Genomic DNA, 12192 nt, shown 5'->3' with positions numbered 1-12192 from the left:
TTCCCCACAGGATGTATTTGATCATGGTTAGAAATTACAGTAAATTAACAGGGACAATTAGAAATACAGATCAAAGTATGGAGTGGGTGTTGACTCTACAGAATAAAATAATTAAAATGCATCATGGTTGATATTTTACTTCTACAGTCACTTTTAATATGTGCTGTTCACTTCCTGAGGACCATCAAAAGGCATTGTGTAGAGCTGAGCTATGTAAAAAATAGTACATACATTTGTCTGACTACTCTGACCAAGTTGTCTGACAGTATTGTTTTTTAAAGATATGTATTTGTTTCTGTTTCTATATCAATGTGCTATGTATATAATACCTCAATAGTAGCTAACATTTGTTTCTGTTTAAGGGCTGTGGTGGGTAATGTCCAATTCATTTTGTGTATATGTTGAATTCATGGAGGACTTAAAATTATACATTATATTAGATATTTTAAAAATGGCATGGTAGGAATTGTAGCTTAAATTATGAAGTATCAAAACAAACAAACACAAATTTTAAGAAGAAAATCCAGGTCAGAGCTCCAAACATGCAAATGTGCTACATGAACATTATGCACCAGCCCCCTATGAAAAAAATGTTAAGTGTTACAGCTGGTGACAGGTATTGAATTACAAATCACAAGAGAAAATCTTGAAGTTAATTTTCAAATTAAACATGCATTCTGCTAATGTATTGTGGCTTATTCCCCAGCAGTTATGTAATGTGTTTAGATTATGCAACTGTCTAAGCTATACAAAGAACCTCCAGTCCCTGCCTTTAAGCAAGCCCCAGGAAAGCTGGTTACCTCTCCAGCATTTCCTTGCAACTGTTTAAGAGATGCATTTTAATTTATTGTGTAAATAAAATCAGAAAGAAAAACTGAAATGTTTCATTTCTCTACATACCCAGATGCCAGAATTTAACTGTAAGAAAGATGTATTCACAAAACAAAATGATAGTGAAAGAGACATGAATGCTTACATTACTGCACACATTTGAAGGACAGGTTCAAGGGAAATATATATATTTTTTTTCCAGCCAAGGTAAAAAACAAATGTACACTGGCAATTTAGCATTGGAAATATATACATCTCTGATTTTCAAACTGAACTTGGGAAGCACTGGATGACCTTTGTTGCAGATTTGCTCCCGCTTCAAGTGAATGTCAACAGGAACGCTTAATAGCATATCTCAAATTTGTGGTCATAAGAGAAGTGCATGAGGAAGGAATAAAGTGCATTAAATTGTCTGCTGTATATAATGCTGTTCCTGCTCATAAAATCCTGACAGCTTTTCAATTGCTCCTCATGTGTGGTTTAGCCTGAAGAGATGAGGATGTATGTTTCCTACAAGACTATTCATTTAAAGCAACAGCCTAAAGGTTAGAGCATATTCTGTTAAAAGATGTGCGTCTGCATTTCAGTGTCTCAGAAGCCTCGGGGAGACTGGTAGACTTCAACATATTGATGCCGTTTTCCTGATCAGCCAATAAAATACTGGAGTGATTCCTCTCCCAGCTCCTTCTCTATGTCAATATGCAGGGACCTACATCAAGGCCTTGATCAGCTTCCATGGGTGTATTTTCAGCTTCATTCTCTGGCTTTTTGTTTCATTTTTTGTTTGTTTGTTTTCATTATGTCGAAATAAAAAAAAAGGTTAAAGAAAATATCATGGCATGGAAATAATTGGACATCACATGTATTTATTTATTAATTTGTTTTATTCTGCATGCAACCAAATGGATTGTATTTAAATTGGAGCTTACCTGCGGGCACGCTTCAGATCCCTGCAGAGGTCATGGACTGTTAATAGTATCTTGGTTGCTGCTACCACTTACTGTCATTGGAGTGTCAGCGATAAGACTTAAATATTAAAGTAGAAAATCAAAGAAGGTCAATAGAACCAATTACAGAAGTTATTCCGAAAGGGCTCAGCTGAGATTGTGGCAGCTTAGCACTTTATAAACACCACCAGTGCAGAACCTGATAACAAGTTGGGGATGTAACTAAGTATTAGACTTCAGCACCATCTGCTTCAGCTAGTCAAATAGTCCTATCCATTAAAAAAAAAAAAATGAACTGCATTTTGCTGTGCCTGCCTCTAATGATTATTTTTGACAGCTTAGCAGGTTGCTCACAATTATGACTTCTCTTAGCTGAAAAAAGAAAGAAATAACGAACTTTGAAGGCGCTGTGTTGGAGCAGAGCTACCAAGTGTCTCTTTTGGCAGTTTTTAACACATAAAAGTAACAAAATGCATCTTTTGTTAGGTATCCTGTTCCTGGCAGGGAAAACTAAATTATTTAAGTTATTGTATTTCTATTTATATCCTTTTTGTCTTTGTTAAAAGTAAATGATTCCTTAAACCAAGTATATATGGGGAAATGCAATGACTACTGGCAGTTTTCTGTGCTTCAGCAAACAGACAGTAAAACTAATACTTCACTCTAAGGAAATACTTCACAAAGGAAATGCTTATCCTGTCCTGTGGTCACCTTTAACCTTGCGGCTTAATGTGTTTCACACTTGATGGCTAAATACGGTTAACCTTTTATGTACCGATATTGCAGGTTTGTTTACTGGGAAAGATTTTCTCCTTAAACTAATGTGGGAAGTGAAAACTTTTTCCTCCAAAAATATCATACAAAATACAATAAATAGTAAAAAATAATCCAAGGCTGTTAGCTAGTAATGGCTCTTTAATAATTTGTGTTATTTTTTGGCAGATGTTTTCAGGTTTGTATTATTCTTAGAAAGTATCTAGTGATTGACAACAACACTGATATTATGTTTCACTCTGCTTAAGGCTGTACCTTTAAAAGTTAATATGTGATTCTGAGCAATCACTGTTCTCTTGTGTGTTTGTGTGTTTTTGGACTTGTTCACATACAGTCATATTCACATATATAATTTTGTATTTACACCAAACAAGCCACAGGGAAAAGAGTGATGGATGAAACCATTACATTTTTGCTGCTTTGTTTTTCCCAAGTCCCTCTGCATTGCTCCTTGTTTCCCCATTTAAACCCTTTCCCGGTGATGCAGTACAGGATGAATTCACTCTGCTGTCAGATACTCATTTGCTCTTGTTATTATTAACAATCTCACAAACCCTTTCACTACTTCAGTGGCCCCAGTAGGTTTATTACTTTACTGCTAATACATTTTATACAAGTATGCCTGACATGTGTTTATAAATACATACATACAAAAAATAAAAATCAATGTACTTCAATTTGTATTCAGAATCTTATCTGTAACAAAATAAATTCTTCTTTAAAATGGGTCAAGAGAATAGTCATCACTTATAAGGGAGGGAAAAAAATGCAAAAGACGCCATCTCTAGAAACCCTCAATGCATGAAAAGAGTACATGCAGGGGCTTCCCAGCTTGCAGTATGTTCTGGCTCCAGGATGAAGCAAGTGCTCATGTGCCAGGTACAGTATATCTGGTGTAGTCTGTTTGGAAGTTAGTCGACTTTGACAAGAAAACCTGCTGCAAAATCAACTGCAGCAATGACTGGTGGCCTTTCACTTTAAATTAAGGCGTCCCACAACATCAAAAGGAAACAGAGTTTGAAATACATTGATACATTGATTCAATTGATACATTGAAATTTAATTATAATTTCCTATTTCTTTAAAGAGAGTTACTAATAACAACTTCTTGATCTATTGTCATAAATTGGTTATAATATAGCTTTTGAAAACAGACTTTTCAGAAAACTCCATCAAATAGAGGTCATCCAGCACTGTAGTTAGAGATGGCTACTAGGTATAGTTACTTTATTTTTTTTCAGTGTTACATTAAAATGGCAACTATTTTTCAGTATTTAGAGCACTGTAGTTTTAAAACTTTTGCTCCAATTCCTCTGATTATTTGGAGAATGTGTTCTGTAGATGCAGCCCACGTAATAATTTATCTTTTAGAAAAAAATATATATATAAGAATGGGAAATTAGCTCCCAATATTGTTTTTTTCTAATTATGAATTTGCATGTTAATCAGTATCTGTAACTTTGTGGATGTTGTGCTGATCAATTTATTTCTGAATAAAACACAATTTCTACCAAGTTATTTCTTCTTTCTTGATCAAATAATACAAATTTCACCCATTTTTTTCCATTTAACATTCAACAAAAATCTTTAACATGAATTTGGAAAATAATTTTACAATAAAACTGGAACCTCTAATTGTACATTATTATTTAATGTTTTTTGTATTATTATTATAGTTTAAATTAAGGACAAAACTGCCAATATTTTCACATGAATTAAACAAGAAAAAATGCCAGAAAAGGTGTATTTCCAAGTGGTAGAGAATAATTTAAATGACCCAAAAAAGTTTCTAATCAACATATAATTCATCATCATGCAAATTAAATGATTGTATTGCTCTGTGGATCCAAACCGGTGGAGGAGCATTTTTCTATTTTATTGAAAAGGAAAGCACTATTAAAAACAATTGCTCCAGGGAAAAACCTGCACGCCATAATAAATCACAAATTATACTGTTGTGATATCTTAAGTTATTGTCATGATGCTGTAACATCCCATGGACATATTTCTGACCTGATTCCCTCAGAAACTAATTCTGGCTACTTTTCTACTAAGAGTACACTAATTCACCACTTAGGATATGTAAAACATTTTGAGACCCATTCACCCAGTGCATAATAATCTATTGTTTTCATGCCTCATAATTTTTGCATAATAGAGCTGCCATTAAATCCCATTGAGAAAAGTGATGCTATAAAACAGGAAATAAACTTTAGTACACCTTTTGAAAAGGGGGCAGGTAGTAAACCACAGTTTTTTTAATGATTTGTTTAGTTTTAAATTTCTCTCACTTTCATAGGGTTCTGGTAAGAACCATCTGTAACATATCTAATCGTTTTCATATTTATAGAATTAACAGAATGGTAGATAGAGTAAAACGCAGCTGTTTTCAGAGCTGTGCGTTTGTGAAAATATATGCTTACCTTGCTATTTACGATTTTAAATAATTAGAGTACTTAAAATGCTTCAGAAAATAAATAAACAGAAAAGTAAAGCTGTGTGGTTACACTTCATGTGGTTTTCTTAAAGGAAACTCCAGTTGATGCTGATGTAACTGCTGCCTTTGACCCTCCTTCCTCAGTGCTGTCCATTTATGTTGAAGACGCTGTACTAACTCACTATAATGACAGAAAGGATCTCACATCAAATAAACTTTCAGCTTTTTGCCTACATATTCTTGTAATGGAAACTGTCTTGTTTTATTGAGTGATTGCAAAAATAATGGCCATTTAACAGGAATAGTGTAGACTAAGCTATTCACCAATGTTTCCGTCTGTTCACACACTGGTAATTTCAGTACTATTTAGTCTACTGTTCCTTTGAGTAAGAGCAATGTAACCTTGCTGGTTGACCTACAGACTTTGACATTCTCTCAGTTTGTAAGGCATCTTGATTTATCCTGCCTATCTGAGTCAAAAGCACTAATTACCTCACTCTCATGTTGAAGAGCGCTTTAGTTGTGCATAGGCCTTGGTCAATTAAACTATATTTATTTAAATATGAGAAGATCTCAATCTAGGCACTTAGTACAGTAATCCTCTCAAGTAAGGGATTCACTTAGGTAATTAGGAACTAGGTTGGAATGAAAATCAGAAGACACAGGATGGACTGCTGCCTCCTGTGTCACTGCATCAGTTTGGGTCTGAATATTACAAAACAAGTGTCTTTGGAATAATAATAAAAGAGCTGAAGCTCGAAACAGACTGAAACATACAGTCGGATTGAGTCTGGCCCTTTTACGATGCCAGCCCTTCCCTGGTCTGTGTGAGAATTGGAGTAAAAGGCTTTCAGAAGTGGCAGAGTTATTTGTTGTAATTCATTTTAAGATACAAAGGTTCTGTGATTGATGAATGTGCAGCCATTGTGCAGTCGGAGTCATTGGGCCAAGGAAGCCAATAAAAATAGCAGAGTAGCAATCTAGTGGTTTTATTAGTTTGGCGCAGTTTCTCACATCATATGCAGAGTGTTCCCTCGAAGGATGGCCAGAGAGCAAGTCGTGTGAGTGAAAGAGGAGTTGTGTTTGCAAGGGAAGAAAACAAGAGAGAACGTTATTCTATTACAATTCTATAAGTACGCTATTTCTGTGTTGCGATGTGGTAGAGTGAGCCCACGTTTCCTTGTGTAGAGTCAGATGATTGCAGACGCTTTGTGTGGTGAAATGTGTGCCAGGAATTATTCCACTACCCCTGTTCACACAAGCCCCTCAGGGCCCTTAATTTTATTATGGAGAAAAGGACCCAGTTTCTTGGTTGGTAAGGACGATCAGGGTGCAATGATAGAACTAATGGTGTGAAACAAGCCTCTTGAATTGCTCTTCCCAGAAGCTGTTGACCATGGCAAGAATGCAGTCTTGGCTAATTTAAGCATTGCTCTAAAAAAAAAGGGCAATTCATTTGTTCATCCCCCTGATACACTTTGTTGGAAATTGAACAGGCTGCTGAAGATTGAAAGAACAGTGGAGGCTAAGGGAAAACCAGAGATACAAGCAAGACCCCCAGATTGGGTGGATTTAAACCTAAGTCTGACACATAAGGAGATCGAAATGTATGCAATAGCTGGTGGAGATGCTATTGTATGGGGAAAACTGCATCATATGAACAGACTCTGACATCAAAAGCATGGTTTGGTACAAGTCTGGGACAAGCAGCACATGTGAAAATGAGACACACTAAGCAACGTGTCAGCTGACTCATCTCCCTGTCTCATGTTAAAGAGCTGTGATAAAGAATTCGGTGAAGTTCTTGCGTATTCCTAAATAAACAAGATATGATTCCCAGATATATTTGTTGCTTTGCTCTAAGCACTTCTTTGCAGGAAATGCTGACAAGCCTAAACCTCAGCTGTTCAGGCTTGTAATTACTTCTGCTGAATTTGAGTAGCTCAGATTTCCACAGCTACTTGTAGACAATCAGTAAAATGTTTAAGAGATTAGACTATCGTAAGAAGTTGCCACGGAGTGAATATTATTCCTTTATCCAGAACTTCAGCTAAAGCATATTTACACAGATTTAATTTGCTGTGTTTGTGGTGGCAATGATGCGGGATTACTTCAAGTTTTAAAGGGAAATGCCAGTTAACTGGAGTCTCACATTATTCCAGCACTGAATCATCTCTGGAAGTAGTTTAGTGGAGCCCAGTGTCAGTCCTGAAGCATCGTTTCCTCAGTGTAAACTGAAATGCCCGTACAGTCACCTTTGGTGCTTCTTAAAAGCACAGGCAGGCATTCCTAACTACATTATTTTAATTGCCTTTACCTTTTCACATGGAATGTTAAAAATTGACTGGTCTTTTGAGCATAGTGAAGAGTTTTTTTTGCATTCTAGTCTTTAGTTTTACAATGATCAGCTCCCTGCTCATACAGTGAGGGAAAAAAGTATTTGATCCCCTGCTGATTTTGTACGTTTGCCCACTGACAAAGAAATGATCAGTCTATCATTTTAATGGTAGGTGTATTTTAACAGTGAGAGACAGAATAACAACAACAAAATCCAGAAAAACGCATTTCAAAAAAGTTATAAATTGATTTGCATGTTAATGAGGGAAATAAGTATTTGATCCCCTATCAATCAGCAAGATTTCTGGCTCCCAGGTGTCTTTTATACAGGTAACGAGCTGAGATTAGGGGCACTCTCTTAAAGGGACTGCTCCTAATCTCAGCTCGTTACCTGTATAAAAGACACCTGTCCACAGAAGCAATCAATCAATCAGATTCCAAACTCTCCACCATGGCCAAGACCAAATTGCTGTCCAAGGATGTCAGGGACAAGATTGTAGACCTACACAAGGCTGGAATGGGCTACAAGACCATCGCCAAGCAGCTTGGTGAGAAGGTGACAACAGTTGGTGCGATTATTTGCAAATGGAAGAAACACAAAATAACTGTCAGTCTCCCTCGGTCTGGGGCTCCATGCAAGATCTCACCTCGTGGAGTTTCAATGATCATGAGAACGGTGAGGAATCAGCCCAGAACTACACGGGAGGATCTTGTTAATGATCTCAAGGCAGCTGGGACCATAGTCACCAAGAAAACAATTGGTAACACACTACGCCGTGAAGGACTGAAATCCTGCAGCGCCCGCAAGGTCCCCCTGCTCAAGAAAGCAAGCACATGTACAGACCCATCTGAAGTTTGCCAGTGAACATCTGAATGATTCAGAGGAGAACTGGGTGAAAGTGTTATGGTCAGATGAGACCAAAATCAAGCTCTTTGGCATCAACTCAACTCGCCGTGTTTGGAGAAGGAGGAATGACCCCAAGAACACCATCCCCACCGTCAAACATGGAGGTGGAAACATTATGCTTTGGGGGTGTTTTTCTGCTAAGGGGACAGGACAACTGCACCGCATCAAAGGGACGATGGACGGGGCCATTTACCGTCAAATCTTGGGTGAGAACCTCCTTCCCTCAGCCAGGGCATTGAAAATGGGTCGTGGATGGGTATTCCAGCATGACAATAACCCAAAACACACAGCCAAGGCAACAAAGGAGTGGCTCAAGAAGAAGCACATCAAGGTCCTGGAGTGGCCTAGCCAGTCTCCAGACCTTAATCCCATAGAAAATCTGTGGAGGGAGCTGAAGGTTCGAGTTGCCAAATGTCAGCCTCGAAACCTTAATGACTTGGAGAGGATCTCCAAAGAGGAGTGGGACAAAATCCCTCCTGAGATGTGTGCAAACCTGGTAGACAACTACAAGAAAAGTCTGACCTCTGTGATTGCCAACAAGAGTTTTGCCACCAAGTACTAAGTCGAAGGGGTCAAATACTTATTTCCCTCATTAACATGCAAATCAATTCATAACTTTTTTGAAATGCGTTTTTCTGGATTTTGTTGTTGTTATTCTGTCTCTCACTGTTAAAATACACCTACCATTAAAATGATAGACTGATCATTTCTTTGTCAGTGGGCAAACGTACAAAATCAGCAGGGGATCAAATACTTTTTTCCCTCACTGTATAGGTTACCTGTAATGTGTCAGAATGCCGATCGCGCCCGGTACCAGTCAGCCGTGAAATCCATTCGCTATATAATTTTCTGGTTTCAATCTGACATTGGAAATCACAACTGCCAATAACCAATAGCATATACAGAGCTGGAGTAGTTTGTGGGAGCAACTATACATTTTTTGCTTTTGTTTTTCTCAGACCTCAACACAATTAATTTGCTTTAATTGCAGATATCTGCAAATGTGTTCATCATTATTTATTATACTGCCAAAATATCATGGCAGAAAAACGTCTTAACACATGAAAATCTGCGTTAAGTGTAAATGGTATTTCTCATCAAACTGCAGACACTGAATCTGTAATATCTTTGTATTTAAATAGTAAATTACAAAGAAGAAATGCAGCATCCATGGTAGCACTAATACCAGATCTGTGTGAATATGACTTTACTCACTCATACCTTTCACAGAATACTATGTGAAAATAATTTATTTAGATACCAACTCTTGCACATTGTCTGCTTCAGTGGGTCTGATAAATGTTGTCTGCTGAACTCAATTTTCAGGTACCTACATAGAGAAATGAGATTTTTGATATATCTATCAATATCTATCAGGTCAGAAGTGCTTTTGCTGGGTATCTTTCAAAGCTTGTACAACAACATATAAGTGCAATTTTCTCTTGTGAGAATAAAAATGTTTTAGTTAAAAAAGGAAGAAAGGAAAACAGTAGAATGTGCTGTGTAAATAACACATACCAATCTTCTGCTGGTTTGCCTTGAATATGAGGCGACACTAAGAAGCCCTTTTATCTTTCCGACAAAACAAACACACAAAAAAAACGTCCACACAGGAAGTGGTCTTCAAAGACGTGTGGGGCATGGTGTATTCATCGATTCCCCTAAATGATGCATTTTGATATGCATGGGAGTTTTAACTGAATGTGGGTAATCAACAACAATGCATGCATATATGTCACCTTTCACCTGTCATCATAAGAAGGATGCCAATGTGTTTCCAATAAAACCCCAGCTGCACAGATCTGACACTGAAATACAGGCAGAACACAGCAGAACACCATTCACAAACCTAACCACCACAACAGCTTAAAAAGTGCATGCAATCAAGAAAATGAGCTGTCATATGATGTCTCATTTTGGATTTAGAGATATTAACATTTTTGCAGGGGATAAAGTCTCTTGCCAACGAATAAATATGGTATGTCAGATTATTATGTAGTGTATCAATGGAAACTGCTCAATAAAAACCAAAAAGCTTGGCCGTTTAAGCAGTGAACAGTTTGGAATATAATGGCTTGATATCACATCAGGCAATAAATTATCGTGGAAACAAAGAGCAGAGAAAGGAAACTAAAGGTCACATTCGCAGACAATGTGAATCTGGTAACAGACCACAGTCTTGCAAGTAGCAACCTGAAAATAGCTTCTGTAAAGCAAAGAACACTGTAAATCAAATTACCAAGTGAAGAAGCTTTTTCAAAAGGGGATTTTTTTTTATTTTGCTTTGAAATGAGCCTTTATTAACTCCTTTAATAAACAACGATGAGAACGTCTGAGTGTTCTATTTTTAAATGAATAATGAAAATGGCACAACTAGATCACAGCTAAAATCTAAAAAGGGCAGATTATCTATGTTGCTTCAGATCTGGTACTCAAATGTGTAAAAGCACAATCAACCCAAACCGCTACTTGAGACTCAACGCTAAAGGAATAACCCGAAGACAAGAAGGAGCAAGTTATGAGTGCAGATGAAGCACAAAGGTTGTGAAAGAATCAGCTTGATGAGGTTCTTATATCCCTGTGCTATGAGGGACCCAGCATGAAATATATGCTCAGTCACTTCCCTTTACTTGTTTGTAACCTTTCTTAACTTTGTTTGTAATGTTTAGTATCGGACTGGAGAAGAAGGTCATGATGCAAGCATTACAATTAATAATTGCATGTGCATGTATTAGCTAAATGAAAAAAATCACCCCTTGTTCCAAATCGGTTCCTGTCAAAACCAGACATGAATTTAATACTAAACAGTCCTTAATTTGCTCTTTTAAACTTGTATTCTCTTTTACACTTCATTTTTATTTTATTTGTGTTATATAACTTGCAGGGCATCAATACTCTACTTTGCTGTGTACTCCTCTGCATGGAGATTTTGTGGTTACAACCCAGCTCCACTCACAGTGTCATTAGAGTCAAATAATTCCCCAGAAAGGATCGAGCCCTGAATTAGCAATGGTTCGATGATACTACAAGTTAGTATTGTCAGACTTCCAGCTCAAAGATGCCAAGGCCAGGGAATCTGTCCACCCTTATATTTCAGTTAAGCTCTCAATTGATTTTATTGGGTTTTCATTTTAATAAGGCAGTATAGTAAGTGCTCTGAGTTTCTTACTATAAGGGGAACTAGTGGGGTTCCTAGAATTGTGGTTTTATGCATCTTTACATGTTTCAGTTTGTGTATGTGTGAGATGTATTTTTTTTTACTTTTTTGATACTTTAAAATTGAAAACTCAAAATAATGGGAAAAGCAGATGTGTGCTCGTTTCAGCGTGTGTCCTATCATAAATTCCTGGATAGCAGAGACCCAGCAGAAAAGCTACAGAAGCTCGAGATTTGTCTTCCCTGTTGCAACTTGAGTCATTATTGTTGTTAAGTCAGCAGAGTGTTAGAGGTCTTACTCCTTGATAGTAATTATAGTTTCTATAGACAACATGAAATGTTGCTGTTTCCAGCACTGTCAGAAAAACTGTGAAGACGTTTATTATTTTCTCCTTTCCAACGACAGAGGAGATTAATGCACAGTGGAGATTATTTGTGCAAATAAACAATCCCACATTCAAAGGGAGGAAAACGTCCCACATTTGCATCATTAGCATGGAGTATGTGGTTAAGTGTGTGATTTTAGCTTTTCATAACTTATTTATTCCTGTACAAGTTGCACAAAGTAATTTGTTTTCTCTTTTATACAACATGGTTCATTTAACAATAAATGCTGTCCTAATATTCCATTGGAGCCAGCAGTATATAGAGCAACCAATCATAAAGTTACGGTTAAAATATATCCTCCACACAGCATTCCACCAGATGTGTTAACTTTTACACTAAAGCATTATCTTATCATATGCCAATTCTACCAATGTTTCTTCCTCTTTTTGGAAAACCCTGGTTAGCCTTTGTAGTTG

The 12192-nt window shown here is 37.0% G+C and overlaps 1 protein-coding gene across 6 annotated transcripts in view; it reads left to right on the top strand.

Moving 5' to 3' along the window:
• The window catches only part of inpp4b (inositol polyphosphate-4-phosphatase type II B), a 451889-nt gene that overhangs the window by 269842 nt on the left and 169855 nt on the right, over positions 1–12192 (top strand). The window lies entirely within an intron of this gene.

The sequence above is a fragment of the Amia ocellicauda genome, chromosome 12, assembly GCF_036373705.1.
Source record: "Amia ocellicauda isolate fAmiCal2 chromosome 12, fAmiCal2.hap1, whole genome shotgun sequence".
NCBI classification, from domain to species: Eukaryota; Metazoa; Chordata; class Actinopteri; order Amiiformes; family Amiidae; genus Amia; species Amia ocellicauda.
This window is presented reverse-complemented; position numbering and strand designations above follow the sequence as displayed.